At 48.1% G+C, this 15,421-nt stretch overlaps 1 long non-coding RNA gene across 1 annotated transcript in view; it reads left to right on the top strand.

Annotated features, from left to right (window-relative positions):
• The window catches only part of LOC136290578 (uncharacterized), a 12,486-nt gene extending 3,418 nt beyond the window's left edge, over window positions 1–9,068 (top strand). The window contains exons 2-3 of the long non-coding RNA XR_010721225.1: window positions 3,983–4,236; window positions 8,899–9,068. This is a non-coding gene — a long non-coding RNA (uncharacterized lncRNA). The remainder of the gene's footprint in view (window positions 1–3,982; window positions 4,237–8,898) is intronic.
• The last annotated feature ends 6,353 nt before the right edge of the window (window positions 9,069–15,421 follow it).

Below are 15,421 nucleotides of genomic sequence, written 5' to 3'. Positions count from 1 at the left end.
ATCCTCATTGTCTGTCGACGTGGAGAAGGGAGGAAATTAATTGCAACCAATTAATAATTAATCCCGTTTAAACAGCTTTATTATCAGCCACGAACGAGAGGGAATTGGTCTGATAACCCCCCGAAGACCGAATGTCAAGTTTAACCAAATAGTTATTGCTTTATCAAACAGAGTCTGCAAATAAATTAATCAAAAGCAAATATGTTCTTTGTGCGGCTCGTTTGCCGGTAATGGATGGATATGAAGATTTGCCGATATTATTGTCTGTCATTCAATCTAACAAAGTGAACATTTATTGCATATATATTAAAAATTATCCCTTAATCGAGTGGGGCTGGGGTTGCAGTTATTGGAGTCTTCCCAGAGGTGAAGTCCCCTTGGATAGGAGAAGGGAGGGCTGCTCTTCGCCTCCCGTGCGATTCCCTTCGGAACAAGTTTCAAAATTGCTTTAATCCACCGCTAAATTGAGCTGTTTTACTAACTGTCCACGATATCATAAACAGTTTGAGGAGCTAATGGACGAGATGTTATAAAAATAGTGGACGTAAAGCACAGAAGAGGCGATATATTCGCCCTGGAGTGGTGGCCGGAGACCCAGCCACGGCAGACAAGCTCTCTTTGTGTCCCCCTTGCTTACATCATTTTCTAATTAGGCATAAAATTGTCTTCATACACTGGTATCGCTGGCTTCATAAACATAACCATTATGGTTCATAAAGACCCCATTGTGGGGAGCCCCTCTCAAAATAGAAAGGGATCTGGAGAGGCCTAAAGAAAAAAACATCCCCTTTGTTTTCTCTTTTGAGAAGACGGATGGGCAATGTCACGGAGAAGATTACTTTAGACTATTAAATTGTCAGAAAGGAAGAATTTCCCTATTAATAAAGGGAGTATAGGGTACTGATGGAGCTGGATGCTGGAGGCTGGCGAGGCGCGGTACCCGGTGCGGGATGCGCGGGGATGGCGGGACGCCGCACCAGAACGGCACGGCACGGTCCATGGGAGCTGTGGCATTCTCCCCGTGGCATTTCCGGGAGCGGGGCCGGCCGTGGCTCGGTGCCACGCACCCGCGGACCAGCGGGCAGCCCCGGCCTCGGCGCCGGGATAACTGGATGGAGATGGATGGAGCCGCCTATCGCCCCCGACGCGGTGTCAGCCCCCGGACAATTACTGTCTCCAGAGGGATGGACAGACTGACTGACACTGACCTCTGCCCACGAGCCCACTGGCGGCCCCGAGGAGCTTATGTGCAATTTGCTGGATTTCGTTTACAATAACCCGACTTGACATAAATAACTCTCCATGCTGTGTCTACGCCCGCCTGACCTCCTGAACTAGCGCGGAAACACTGCCGTATTGATCAGGGGCGCGGGGGGTTTTTTTGCTGCTTTTTTTTTTCTTTTTTTTTCCTCCTTTTCTGTTTGGTTCGTGAAAACCCGCTCACTCCGTCCCGCGGTCCGTGCGCTCCCCCCAGCAGGACGGGCCCGGTCCCCGCGCGGGGGCGGCAGCGGGACCCGGCCGGTTCTCCGCGCAGCGCTGCACCGAGCCCTCTTGAACCGGGACAGTGGCCCTGTTTCCTCGGACCCTGCTTTCACTTGAGGATGCTTCCCTAGGAAAAAAAAAAAAAAAAAAAAAAAAAGAAGCAGGAGTTAAATTTCATGTCGTGACAGCAATTGGCGAGCCGTGACGCCCGGTGAGGATCGGCAGGGAAGCCCCGGGAGGGCATGGGCTGCCCGAAAGCCTCCGCTCCTTTCCTCTCTCTCATCCTTCCCCTCACCAGCTCAGAGCCAGACTTTTGTTTCGGCCCCTGTTGGAAGCTCCGCGGGGCGTGCGGAGATGGACGGAGGAAAAAGAAATAATAAGGGACGAAAGTAAAGCGAGAGAGAGGGGGACTCCGCGGCAGAAGCCTTGCGGAGTGAGGCTGGTGTTATCCATTTAGTGTGACATATGGAAATCTCCCGGTGGGGCCGCAATTAAAGGAGCCGGCCCTGCGTCCTTTATTCCCCGCTAACTTTTGTGTTAAATGTTAACAACCTGGCTCTGTCCATTCTGGCTCTATTACCAAGTGAATGTTGACTCCAAGGCTGCCTTCCCTTCTGTCTATTCTGGGACTGCCTCCCATGCAGATTTATGTAATTTTGATATTAAATTCTTTCTAACATTACGCCTGCTCTCTTGTTGACTTTCATTGACCCTTGCCCTTGTCCCCATACTTTTCCATATTTAATACATGAACATTTTTGCCAGTGCCCTCCCCTCTTTGTTACCTCCCGGTTGACTGCCGTCCCTAATGGCATGTGCTGTTTGCTCTGTTGTTGAACTTGGTAGGGTCACATAGTCTTGTGCTGTGATATCCTCTGCATTTCCAGCCCTGCCATTCTGGGGAGGTGCCTTGTGGAGCAAGCCTTTTTTCTCCTAGCTACCGGCTTCCTAATGACTTAAGCAAACACCTTCGCTAATGATCCCCCAGGCTCCCTACTCCCCTCGGGGTTTTGTTTAGCTGAACTCCTAGTGCTCTGCCTGTCCCACTGGTAGCTTGGCCTCTCTGACCTGAGACATCGCAGCTCTTCTCCTTGGAGCGGGCTGCCTTGTCCAGCTCCGCCTGGGCCAAAGGCCAGGATCATGGGAGCATTGGATGCCACCAGCTGCTTGAGGTGACACCGAATTACAAAGAAGAACCGCCAAAGGAAACTTCGGCTCACACAGGCAAATGAATGTGTTCATTTATCTCCTCTGACTCCACGGTTCGCGGCGTGCCTCGGCCCTACGGCTTGGCTGGGGGAGCGGCTAAACGTCCTTCCCAAGAAAGATTGTCTCACTTCTCCTAGGCCGGTCTGTTCAGTATCATTATGTGACCGGTTTTCAGAATTGAAGTTGCCTGGTGTTTTGATTCTTCCCTGCCTGTGCATTTGTGCCCTGGAGGTCCCTTCAAAATGGATGCTAATTGTTGGGGCTGCACACTGCTGCCTGCTAAAATGCCCCAGAGCTCCCAGGCCCTGCTCCTCAATGGCTTAATTGACAAGGACTTGTCTGTATTTAGGAGCAGCTGGTCCAAAGCATTGGCACATCAGTGCAATCTTAACACAGCATCCCTAGCCTGGAGGAGTATGAGGGTAAACGTGGTTAAAATGAAGGAAGATTTATAGTCGACCCCCTTGGGTAACGCGACAGAAGACAGCTACCAAGATTTTCCCTAGTAGGGGTTTCATTCATCAGCTTCCCAGTCTTGGTAACGTGTCTAGGAGCCACGTTCCAGCTATTATTAATAATAGAAGGTGGCCATTTAGCACAATTAGGCAGGTGACAGTATTCCACAAAGATTCGTAGCCCTAAACGAGACGAGGAGCCACTAAGAAATAGACCCACGGCCGAATAGCACCGGGGCATAGCTCCACAGCCATGTCCCGCGTGGATCTGGCCTGGCCCAGGGGGCAGCGAGCGCTCACCCACCTGCCCCACTTCACAGCTCCGTGTGTTGCCAGTTAAATCCTGGCGGGCAGCAGTTTACCCACCTTCTACAAGGAAGGCTGGGAGAGAGCATTTCCTGCAGAACTGCTCCCTCTAAACCCTGAGTTAAACCCTCTGAAGTCACACGCTGGGTTTAAAAATCATCTTTCAGCACGTCTCTGAATTTTAAGTTAAGACTCTCTTTAATTTCAGTTGCACAGATGAAATATATATTTTTTCTCCTCTCTCTTTAAACATTCTTGTTTATAGGATTTAAATTCACATGATTTCTAAACGAGAATAGCTGGGTTTATTTTCTGCACAGGGTTATTCAGCGTTTTACAAAGAAGGTTTATGGAGCGGCTTAAAAATAAGGGGTTTTGTTGTTGTTGTTTTGCAATGTGTGGGAAATACTTTTATGTTCACACAGTTCACCCCATGAATAGGGATAATAGGTTCGGGATCCTCATTGAAATTTGAAGTTTTTAAACAGAAATTCCCTAACTTTTGCTCGTTTTCTCAACTTTTTTCGTAGGAACAATGCCAACATTGAAGCCCTCGGTTGGAGTCTGCACAGTTGGAGATCTTTGGTGCCATTTTAGACATCTTTGGATTTCATCAATCAAACTGACTGCAATTTTCCATAAAAACCCTGAATTTGGGTCAGAAAGTGGGCAAAGCAGATAAAGATCGTTCGAGCTGTCTTATAAGATGATAAATAGATATCCTTTCAGTCCAACAATGCAAGAAGTGCAGTTTTGTAATTCACTTCCATTGGTTTTGAATGCAGTGAGTCGAAACAATTTATACATGTTTTCCCATGGTTAGAAGATGTCTTTACATACTTGTCAATAGTAGCTTGACCTTTTTCCCCACTGAGCTACGAAGAGGTGCTTTTTTTCTCTTTTTCCAGAATACAGAACAGAGTGGTTTGGGGTTGGCTTTTTTGGTTTTGTTTTTTTTTTTTTTTTTTCCCCCACTTCCTTCCCCTATTTCTTTTAGAGACTAAATCGATAAGATATTTCATCTTATCCTTAGGTTTAAGCAGATGGTAGATGGTTCACTGCAGTTCACCGCGCTGCAGAGGGAAGTGTTTTGCTCTGTGCAGCCATGAGCGAGTGGCCAGAGTGAGGTTTTAGCCGGACCTGTTGGATGTCCTCAGTGTGTTCTTGAACTTTCATTTAACGGGTGAGAAGCCCTAAAAGTCTTGGGCGGAGACCTCGTTGAATTCTGCCAAACTGCCACAACAGGCAAAGCCTTGCTGTGCGGCCGAGGGAGGGTTTCTGCCTCCTGGGTTTTTGCCCGCTCTCAAGCTGCCCCGAGAGGGTTATCTTGTGGGGTGAAGTCCAGCCCATTAGATGCTACACGCATCCGAGCGGGTTTGGAACGGACATTTCATGTCGTGTGGGAGGCCCGCGGAGGTGTGGAAACACCTTTTGCATCAGCAGCCCAGGGCATCGGTCTGGACATGTTTCAGAAAATGAGGTGGGAGCATTGACCTGGGTCTGCAGGATAGGGAAACTGAGGCACGAAGCTTTGCCACGGCTGGGGCCAGGGGTGGCTCGGCACTTGCCAACCCCTGCCGATAGCTGTGAAGCGAACTGGAGGACTCCTCTGGGAAGAGGGCAGGAGAGAAGGATATATATTTAGAAGACTTGAACTCCTCCACTGAATCAGGGGGATTTGCATCGGGGGGGAAGCCCACCATGTCCCCACACTCTGCCGGCGCCCAGCCTGCCCTGTCCTCGGGACAGCCTGCCGCTAGCTGGCCTCCCTCCCGGGCAGAGGAAAGTGGTGGAAAGACTAGGACGGGAGATAAGGGTTTTGCCTTTCCTCCCCTCGCCTTGGATACGACAGCCCTGCTAAGTGCTGAACACTACCCGCTAATGGATAATGACCTGCGGTGTGCAGCTGCTTGCTGCTCTTCAGATAAAGGCTGCTTTTACTATTAATTGCATTTGTAACATGAGCGCAGTAGGTTCACAACCAAAACGATCCAGAAACAGCAGCATCCACGTTGCGACGGGCACAGCCGCCTTCACGAAGCATCCGGACCCTTCTGCAGAGCGCAGACGGGGTCCACGGCCTCTCGCTGTCCCCTGGGGGGAAAACAGTCGTGGGGGAGGAGGTGGTCCAGCTGCTCAAGAACATTTTCCCCTCTGCAAAGGAGCACGTGGAAAGGAGGCGGGAAAGGGTTAAAACAGCTTGTGGCTACTGGTGGCTTCACACGGTCCGTGGGTGAGAAACATCCACTCAACGCCATGCAGATTTCGGGGCTGCGAACAGTTCCCCTCCCTGAGGCGTATCTCGGGTGAAATTCCGCCTGAACGAGATTTTAAAAACAAACAAACAAACAAACCCACCAACTTTATTGTGGTTGTTTTGTTGTATTTTTTTCCGTTTACTCAGGCGAAGACATATTTGTTTCTCCTTCCAGCTCCTTCCAGCTCTTCTTCAGGGCCGGAGCAGAGAGCTAGAGCCTCATCTGCTGCGGGGAGCCCCGGGGCGAGGCCAGGCCGTGTGCGAGGCCAGGCCTGAGCTGGGAACTGTGCAGGCACGGCGGCAGGGCCCCCAGGCAGCCTCCCGCACGTGTGAAGCGGCTGCGGAAGTTTTTGGGACACGTGAAGGACAAAGACCACGTCTCCGGACTTGGCCTGCTTTAAAAATGACTCTATGTGTTTATAACTCCGCAGCAGGGGCTTAGCAAGTGACACGCAGCCGTAGCTACGCAAGATTTTGGGGGCAAGCCTCTCATATTCAAGTTGCAGTTATAAGTAGCGAGATAAAACAAGTAATTTGCTCCTTAGAAAGCCTTTCACTCAGTGCGAAACGTCAAAAGCCACGCTAGAAACAGATAATCGGATTTCTCCCTTGCCTCCTTATTTGCTGTATCCCTAAGCGAAGCTGCGAGGGCAGCGGTACCCCTCCCGGCCGCGGGCGCGCAGAGGCTGGGCCGGGGCCTGAGCCGTCCCCGTCGCAGCGGGCCTCCCTCTCCGTGGATTCTGCTGTCAGGGTTTTGGTGTGATGTTTTGTTGGCTTTGTTGTTGTTGTTGTTGTTTTTCCCCCTGATTTTATATTTTTTGCTTCGTTCTTTAAAATTTTCCTTTCTTCAGTCTGTCAGGCAAATATTTAAAGACGGTCTTGAAGCTAAAACGGACCCTAGAAACGGACCCTACTTATGCCCTTTCCTCTGTCAGTGACTATCTCTTCAGCTGCCGCCACTGGGCGCCTCCCGAGCCGGAAGGGAAGGGGATGGCAGAACTTCTCCGAGGGGAGACCTCGAATGTTTTCACACTACGAGCGCGGCTCACGCACCTGCTGAGCGGGGCGGGGGCGGGCGGGCATTGGCGGAGCTGGCTCGTTTGGCCCCGAAGGGAAATCAATAATCTTTCGAATCTCATTCCCAGGCACTGGCTCCAGCCGGTTAACGATTCAGCCGGCGACCCTCTTAGCAGCCAGTGTCTTACCCAGGATGATAAATACACAGCTGCATATTTTGCAGTCGACCTGGCTTGTAGCGGTGGAAATAACTCTCCTGTTTCTCTACTGTTTAGCTGCCCTCCCTCCTGAGGGAGGGAGGGAGAATCCCTCCTTCCTTGTCTTTTTTTCCGTGGTGGGGCCGGTGTAGCAGACACTCAAGCCGGGGCAGGACGTCGTTAGCGGCCGACGGGGCCCCGGGATGAAACAGAGCTTTGTCCCGGTGCCCCTGTGCTGGTTGGCGAGGACGAATGGTGCACACCGCTCCGGAGAGGTGAAACCGGAGCAGCCCTGAGCCGCTCGGCCCTGCACGGCATTGCACCGCGGTGCACGGCGCTGGGGCCGGCCGGGCCGGGAAGCGCCTCGGAGCCGCGGGCCGGGGACTGGGGGTTGGAGGCAGGAGCCCTCGGCCGGGGCAGGCGGTGCCACTCACGCCGGCGGGGGGCTCGCAACTCGCTGCAGCCCCGCTCCCCAGTCTCTCAAAGCCCCTTTCAGCCGCTCTGCGGGCTCCTCACCGGAGGAGGCTGAAGCTACATAAAAGCGCATTATGAAAATTATAATATCGGGCCCAGAGCATGTCCGCGGAGGCAGCTCGGCAGCTTTCAGGCATTGAGCCCCTGTTCAGCTGGACTGAGCTGTAAAATATCCATTTGAATTCTATGCCTGAATGGAGCAGCAGCAAGAACAACGAGGGCCGGGGCAACAGAGCTCCCTTTATCCCCCCTTGTGACTTCCCCCTTCTGGGCCATTCCTTTCCTGTTGCACCTTTCTTGCTTATGGGCAAATTCAACGCCTTTTTTTCCCCCCTCCTTTCTTCTTTCTTTTCCCCGAGCGGGAAGGGGGGAAGGAGTGGGGGGGGGGGGGGGGAACGTGTGCGGGAAAGGCCCCGTGCCCTTCCCTGCCTCCCTCCCCGCAGTGTGCTCCCCGGAGCCGGTGGCTCGTCTGGTTGCAGTGCCGGAGGGGGAAGAGGGGGGAGAAGTAGCAGGCACGCCCTGCCAGGCAGAGCCGAGCTCCCCGCGGCACTCGGCTTCAGACGGTGTAAAGCCTCTTTCTCCATCCCGGAGAGCGGCCCGCTCTATCTGCCTTGGCTTAACACGGCCCCACACCCTGCGACGGTGCCACTGACAAGACTGCTGCGGAAGAGTCTTTGGCTCCATAAACCCCAAGGAGCCGGAGATGAGGAGCCACGGGGGGAGAGGGGGTCGGTTTTGGCAGTTATGATCTATGGAGGCAGATGAGCCGACCTGCTATTCAAAATACTGCCCATTGTGTTGGTAATGGTCCGTTTATGACTGGAATAACCCCTTTAATATTAATAGAGCCTTTTAAGGCGGCGGTTTCCTGGGTACTGGGCAGGAGGGCGAGCAGCGCAGGTGTTGGGGCAACCTGTGCAGGCGGTGGCCCGGCCGCGGCTCCCGGCGCAGGCAGCGAGCAGGTGCTGGCGGGACGCGCACCCTCTGCACCCGGGCGAACAAAGGCTCGGCTCGCCCGGGGTCTGCGAGCATGAAGAATTGTTTAATTTCGGGGGAAAGTGAAAGGCTCTGCTTCTGCCGGGACGTGACATTTCCTGTGGTGAAGCCTGCATTGGCTGCTAATAGAGATCTAATTGATGGGTGAAGTCCCATTTCCGCGCTTTCTCCTTTATTGCTCCATCCAGTCTGTTGCAAAATATAACCTTAATCTGATTTAGCAATTCCTCCAGGATTCGGTGCAAGCTTACAGCACAGGAAAAATCGTTATTAAAAAAGTTAAAATACAGACTTGGATTCGGTGCGTTGCCTTTTTATATATATATTGTTATTATTTTGTTTGGTTAGTTCTTTCTTTTTTGTCTTCCTTTTTATTTAGACCCAACCCCACCCAAATCTTGGCAATTTGACACGTTCCTTTTCGGTAATCACTCCGGGTTTTATGACTATTAATATCAGAAGGGATCGGCGATAATGCTGATGTCCCTCTTTGTTTTAAATGCAGATGTCAGCAACTTGCAGCCTGGTTTCCGAGCGCGGCTCCGGGCGCGGACTGAAGCGCAGACCCGACGGAGCGGAGCATCCCGACCGTCGGCGCATCACCACCCGGGGAGCGGGAACAAGAGGGGCAAGGCACCGACAAGTTTGGCGATTGACGTCGTCAGAATAAAAAATATAAGGATAAATAGCAATCAGCACCGTTTTGATGGAGCTCATTTCTCTTTCTCTCCCAGGGGATAAAATATTTCGTTTATTTTAAAAAGGCTGGCACGGGACCCAGTGGCAGCCGGCCCATTCTCTCCCTGCCTGCAGGGATGTGCACGGGGCTGTTCTCCTCCCGTGACTGCAGACGAGCAGAGGGGCCAGGGCAGACCGCATCGCCTCGGCCTTTACACCTGCGGGCAGTTTAATGGCCCCGGGGGACTGCTGCGTGCCCTCCGGGGCCAGAAGCCTAGGCGGAGTGTGAAGGGGCTCCACTTCAGGAGGGGACGCCCGGCCCGGCTCATGTGCGAAAGCAGCGGACAGGGCAGAGATACCCCTTGTAATTGATTCTTTGCCTTTTTGCCTTTTTTCTTCGACCTTTTTTTTTTTTTTTTTCTTTTTTTTTTTCGCCCGTGCTATCTGAGATAGAGAGGAGTGTACAGGCATTCTGGACCTTTACAAACTCTCTTCAGTCCCCCTCGATAGGTTTAATGAGGCGGAACACGATGAAGGGGATTTGAACCGGTCTAAATGATTGATGAAGCCTGGGGCAAGGCTGAGCTTTTTCCGGATAAAGCCCCATACATCCCGTTATAATGGCTGGATAGTGGCAGGGCCGGGCTCCTTCAAAAGCCGTGGCCCAAGCGCATTGAGAGGAAACAGGGAGGGAAGGTGCTCTGTTGTTACCTAATCAGCCAATGCACTGAGCCACCAGCCGCCTGAGGCAGGAGCGCGCTGCCGGGGAGGTGAGGCGGGTGAAAGGGGCATTCCTGACACACTCACACGCGCGCACACACGCACAACACATGTGAAAGAGGAATTCCACACACACACACACCCCCTTACATACACACGGGCAAAAGGGGCATTCCTGGCGCACACACACACACAAGCACAAACACACACACACAGAGTCATGCACGCACCCTCACACCCCCGTGGAGGCCCGCCGGCCCCAGCCCATGCAGTTGCCTGCCAGAGACCTGGCCTGGCTTGGCCCACAGGTTCAAAGTTATGGGCCCACAAGTGAGGGGATGGAGGTCTGACCTTTATCTCAACATGCCTCAGGCCAGGGCTTTGGTGATAGAGATGGTGCCCATTGCAACAAAATCCCTCTCTGGAGTGATGGCACACCTGCAACGTGCCCCATACACCCCCAACACATGCGTATGTGAGCAGGAGAAAAGTGAGCCAACAGCTGTGGGTGCTGCAATAGTAAATAAAAAGTAGATTAAATAAAGGATGTTAAAATGTCTGTTGTCTTCAAAGTCCCAAAAGGAAGGGTGGAAGAGGGCTTAGAGATTTGCTGTCATATTCCATGGAGTTTTGAGGTCCCCATGGCTTCTCAGCTGAGCTGGCCACTCTTTTAATGGAATGGAGAAATATAAGCCAAGCCCTGCTCCCAGAAAAAGGGAACATTGTGGTGGTCATCCACTGTTGCCCTAGTAGGATGGTGGTGGAAAGCCATTCTGGCAGACAAGGCAAAAAACTGGGTCCTAGATCCTGGCAAAGCAAGGAGAGAGTGATAAGTTTCCTGTTATGGTGGCATACTTAGATTTGTGTATAAACCCTCCTCAGGTTTAATTTTTTTTAATGGTTCCTTTGAGGTAAACTAAAACTAGTGCCATGTAAATACTAGATGGAAAAGATGTGGTTTTATAAAGACTGAGATGCAAAACATATCCTATTGATCATAATTGTCTGCATGGAAGAGACTCATTAAGGTCCCACTAAAGTAATCAATGCACTGATTAAAACATGTGAAGTAGTACCTTGAGTATATGTATACAACAACACACATTCTGCATGCCCAAGTATAGTGTACATTGGTGGTGGGGAAAATTCCTGTGTAAAAACGTATCTTCTTGAGGAGAGATCTTCTAAATCTTGTCTGCGCCTTTCACCTTAACAGGCAAATGTGGTCTGATTGCAAGTACAAGGATAATTTTAAACCCTGCAGTTAGGGTTCCTGTGATGAATAAAAAATCCTCTACACTATCTTGTATTTCTCAATAATAGCAAAGTTCTAGAAACAGTCCTTTCCCCTTTAATAGTGGTTGAAAATACATCATGAAAAGATGGTTTGAATTATTTGTACAGAGGCAGAATTCAATACAGCAATGAGAACAGGTTGAAAGGGGAAAAGGATCACTATTCATTTTTTCACTTCATCTCTTACCACTTTGGCTTTGATCATCCACCGTTGGGACCAACACCTCAATCCCGAATCAGATAAAACTCTTACTGTAGTCAGCAAAGCAAAAATCCTGTTCACCTTATGAAATCTTACTGATTTCTGAGGAGCTATTTGTACCTGCAGAATGAGCAGATATGAGAGAGACACAAAGTAGGAACCATTACAGATATGAACTGAATCCTTTTCATCAGCTGCCTTGGGTTGGGAGTACTCACTCTAGTACTTAGCTGCAAAGGTAAAGAACAAAACTTTTTGGATAGAGAACTCCACCAAGTTTTCACCTTTCCTCAGTGCTGGGAAGTTAAGGACAAATAAGAGAAAAACTTTATTAAGAAATGTGTATGAAGGGTGAGTCATGATTATTGTTGTCTTGCAAAAGCAATAGTGCTTTGGGAAAAAATAAAACAGGACAAAAGAAATCAGTGAGTTAAATGAAATTATTAGTACAGTTCAATTTGTCTCTGAAAACCAAACAAAGACATTTGGAACAATGAAAAGAGAAACTGCTGGTTGTTTCTTCCTAGATACAAACTAGGAAGATACAAACTAGATTCTAGGTTGTTTCTTCCTAGATACAAACTATAAATATTTATTAATTTCCTTTTATCTCTATATTATCTTGATTTCAATATTTACAAGAACATTACAGCATATTCTATCTTATTCTACATCCAAGGATCTCAGAGCATTTTTACAAGTATTAATGAATGAGCAGGGCATTAAAAAATGCTATTATTTTGTATTCAGTTACTGGTGACTTCCTGGAGATCATAATGCATGCCAAGTTTTGCAGTTTGACAACACTGTCAGGGTGAGAATTGTTTATCTACTTTTTCTGAAGGAAAAAAAGTGCCATGAGGTAACAAACAGTGCATAGTTTGACACGGAAACCAGGACTCAGTAGAATGAAATGAAGATCAGAATCCAAGTCTGATAATTGCTAGTCAGATTCCTTGCCACCAGCCAAATCCCTGTCTCCCTTCTATCTAGTTTAGTGCTAATACTAAGCTGTCTCTTGCCTCCTGGCAAGGAATACCAACATTTGCTGGCTCCTTGCAGAAGGAATACCCAAGTGTCCCATCCTGCTCTGTGACACCACTCCTATTCCAGTGTTGCCACAAAAATTGCTGCACAGGCATGCTAACACTAGAGAATGGGTCAGTTAGTAATGGGGTTACTCTCCTGACAACTTTAACTCTCAATCCTTCATGGAGTCCATGACTTGGTTAAATTCATTGCTTCACATATGGTGTCTTTGTCCTGGGCACTGTCTTTCTCTCCCAAATATGCAAAGTGGAAGAGAAAGAGGTTGTGAAATCCCAGAAAGTTGGTGGCAGTGACCAGCCAGGGGGGTTTCTGCCAGTACAGGATCCATGTGACCACAACAGAGGCACTGGATAATGCAAAGGCCTGGAGATGGACAGTTCTTTATGAGGTATTCAGAAGAGGTTCAAAAGTCTGTCTTCTTCCTGATTCAGTAATTTAATGGAAACTCTTCATAAGTTTCCTCCATCCACAGGGATTTGATACAAACCAAGGAATTGTAAGGTCCTGTGGTCTTCTCACTCAAGAAATGTTTCCTACCTCATCAGTAATAAAACCCCACAGTGATATGAGGTCTTTTTCAGCTTATGTCAACAGAGACTGCTTTATATGACAGAGTTATCTGTGTGTGTGCACAGCCAGAATACTCCTCTGATGAAGTGCAGGGTCAAGTGATAAATTGCACTCGGACGGTACTGCCTGTTTCTGGGCAGTAAACAGGTGTTGGCTTAGAAAAGTCTGAGAAAAGCTTCCAGTTTCCTCCAAACAGAATTTCTTCCATCAGAATTCAACAGGCCAGCGGCTTACACAGATAAATCCTGTGAGAGACGTGTTTAATAACCAGCATTTTGGGACTTGAGGTAGAAATGGCTTCACTGAGAAAGCCAATCATGTGCCTAGCTTTTGCTATATGGAGTCAAAGAGATAATCCTCTTTTCTTAGTACATGCTTATGCTCATGAACTTTCTAGAATGTGACCATCTCTTATGGGCTTGCATCTAGGTTTGTTTTTCTGATTAATGTATTTGAAAGGTCTTGTTTAGGTAGATTCTCTGCTTCACATAATCTGAACTCAAAATTGTATTTTTCTTTAACAGAAAAAAAATTGAACTCTTACCCATTTTATGAGATTGCAAGGAACATATCATCCACTGTCTTTGTGTCATTTGATTTCAGACTGTCCTCTGGGTTCCCATATTAGGGCACTTGCTTGGGAAAACACATGCAGTAACAAACAGCCCAGAGAGTAGGATTGCAGTACTATTATTTACTCAGGAATTTAAACAAAAAAAATCTGAGGTCTCCTGAATAATTCTCCTGATAAATGCGTGAAATATTTACTAAAAATGCTTAAATTCTGAGGGTCTTGTTTTTTAACAGGAAAATATCCTGGCCTTTCTGTTTACAGGTGAAATGCTCATCAAAGACTGAAGAATATAAGATATTTACAGCTATATTCAAAACAAACTAGACAAGAAATTCTGCCAGCATCTTCCAGGCTGGATGCTTTGAGTTAGCTATCTGTAGCGTATGTTTTGATTGCATGTGTGCATCTGAAAAGAAAATGGCTGGCAGTCAGAGATGCTGAACTGTCACCATTAAGTAGCTTGTTATGGTCTTATTTTCTTTGTGGAGGAAATGCCTTATATTTTATTAGAAATCCCATTTTGTTTAGGGTATCTTCTTTGTGGACAGAGTCTATTTTCTCATCCAATGCTGCAATGCACAAGTGTTTGAAAGCATCTTAGCCCTTTAGACTGCTCCCAAACAGCAGCACAGGGAGTGAAATGAGCGACAAAGATCCGTGGTGCTGCATTCCCATTGGGCCTGGCAGAGGCTCCTCCTGTCAGTGGTCAGTTTTTATGACAGAAGAACAAAGTGCCGAAGCTGCCTGCAGCTCCATTCAGCCCCGCGGTTGTCCAGGCAGGCGGGCTGGCAGGCCAGCAGCCAGAAGTCAGCAGGCAAAATTTAACATCCACGCTTCAAAACACTGGTAACAGCCATCAATGGATCCATAACTCTCAGCTCTCCAGATATGGGGTCATCTTTCAATACTACCCCACTGTCATATACAACATTTGTCTTGTCCTGCATTCAACTAATTGTGTCAATCTACGGGGTGACTCTATAATACACATATACAATAGCACAATGAAAGCAATAATCTCCTACCCAGTCTCTTTATTTATTTAAGTGCTATTACAAAGTTTCCTGCAGCAAAGAGAAGCTGGGAGGCTACAGCCTATTCCAACCATGCAACAGCTCTCCAGATGAAAGAATGTGCTGACTTAAATAAGTTATATGTTTCTGTGACTTTTTTCTTTTTTCAACCTGACAACACTACCAAGTGGTATGGAGGGGGTTCGGGAAGTAACTTCATTAATATTTTAAAATTTGTAGCACAAAAAGAAACAGAAATCCTAATAAGCAAAATTTGTGATTCCTAGGTAATTGTTTTTCCTTCTGACATTTTTAAAGGGAATATTCACAATTTATATTTATTATAAGTAAAATGCAAATACAAGACATATAAAATAGCTCAAAGCCTTTTCAGTTTAATGGGTTTGTGGCTCTAGTTTTTGAAATCCTAATATCATTATGTATCTTTAACATAAATAACTTTCACTGTAGCAAAATTACTCCTTCTTAGTTCAAAATTCTGTTCAGACAATTACAATAAAGTACTAGATATTGCTGTTCTCAGCATCATTGCATTAATTGCACAAATGACCACATTTGGCTAATGTTTGTAAGTCTCACGATCAATTAGGATTCATCCTTGCTCTGCTATCATCCTGACATACTGCCAATTCCTCTTTACAAAGACTCACACCTCTTAGGACCAGCCATAAATAGATCTTTTAAGGGTGTCCAAGGTTGGGGTAGTTTGCTGGAATCAAGGTGGCCTCCCAGTCTCTGCAAGTGCCTGCAAGCCACTAACAGCTATCTACTCACAGTAATGTCCTTGTAGATAGCACAATGCCTTATCATCATATGTTTATGACAGCATCTGGTGGATCTGCCAGCAGGGATGGAGCCCTTTCTGCCCAGGTGCTCTCCCAAGACAGACAGAGGTAACTCACCT

Source organism: Chamaea fasciata, unplaced genomic scaffold, assembly GCF_029207755.1.
Source record: "Chamaea fasciata isolate MVZ Bird 193981 ecotype frontalis unplaced genomic scaffold, bChaFas1.0.hap1 SCAF_6, whole genome shotgun sequence".
In the NCBI taxonomy this organism is placed as follows: Eukaryota; Metazoa; Chordata; class Aves; order Passeriformes; family Sylviidae; genus Chamaea; species Chamaea fasciata.
The sequence above is the reverse complement of the archived record's forward strand: the minus strand, read 5'-3'. Positions and strand labels throughout refer to the sequence as shown.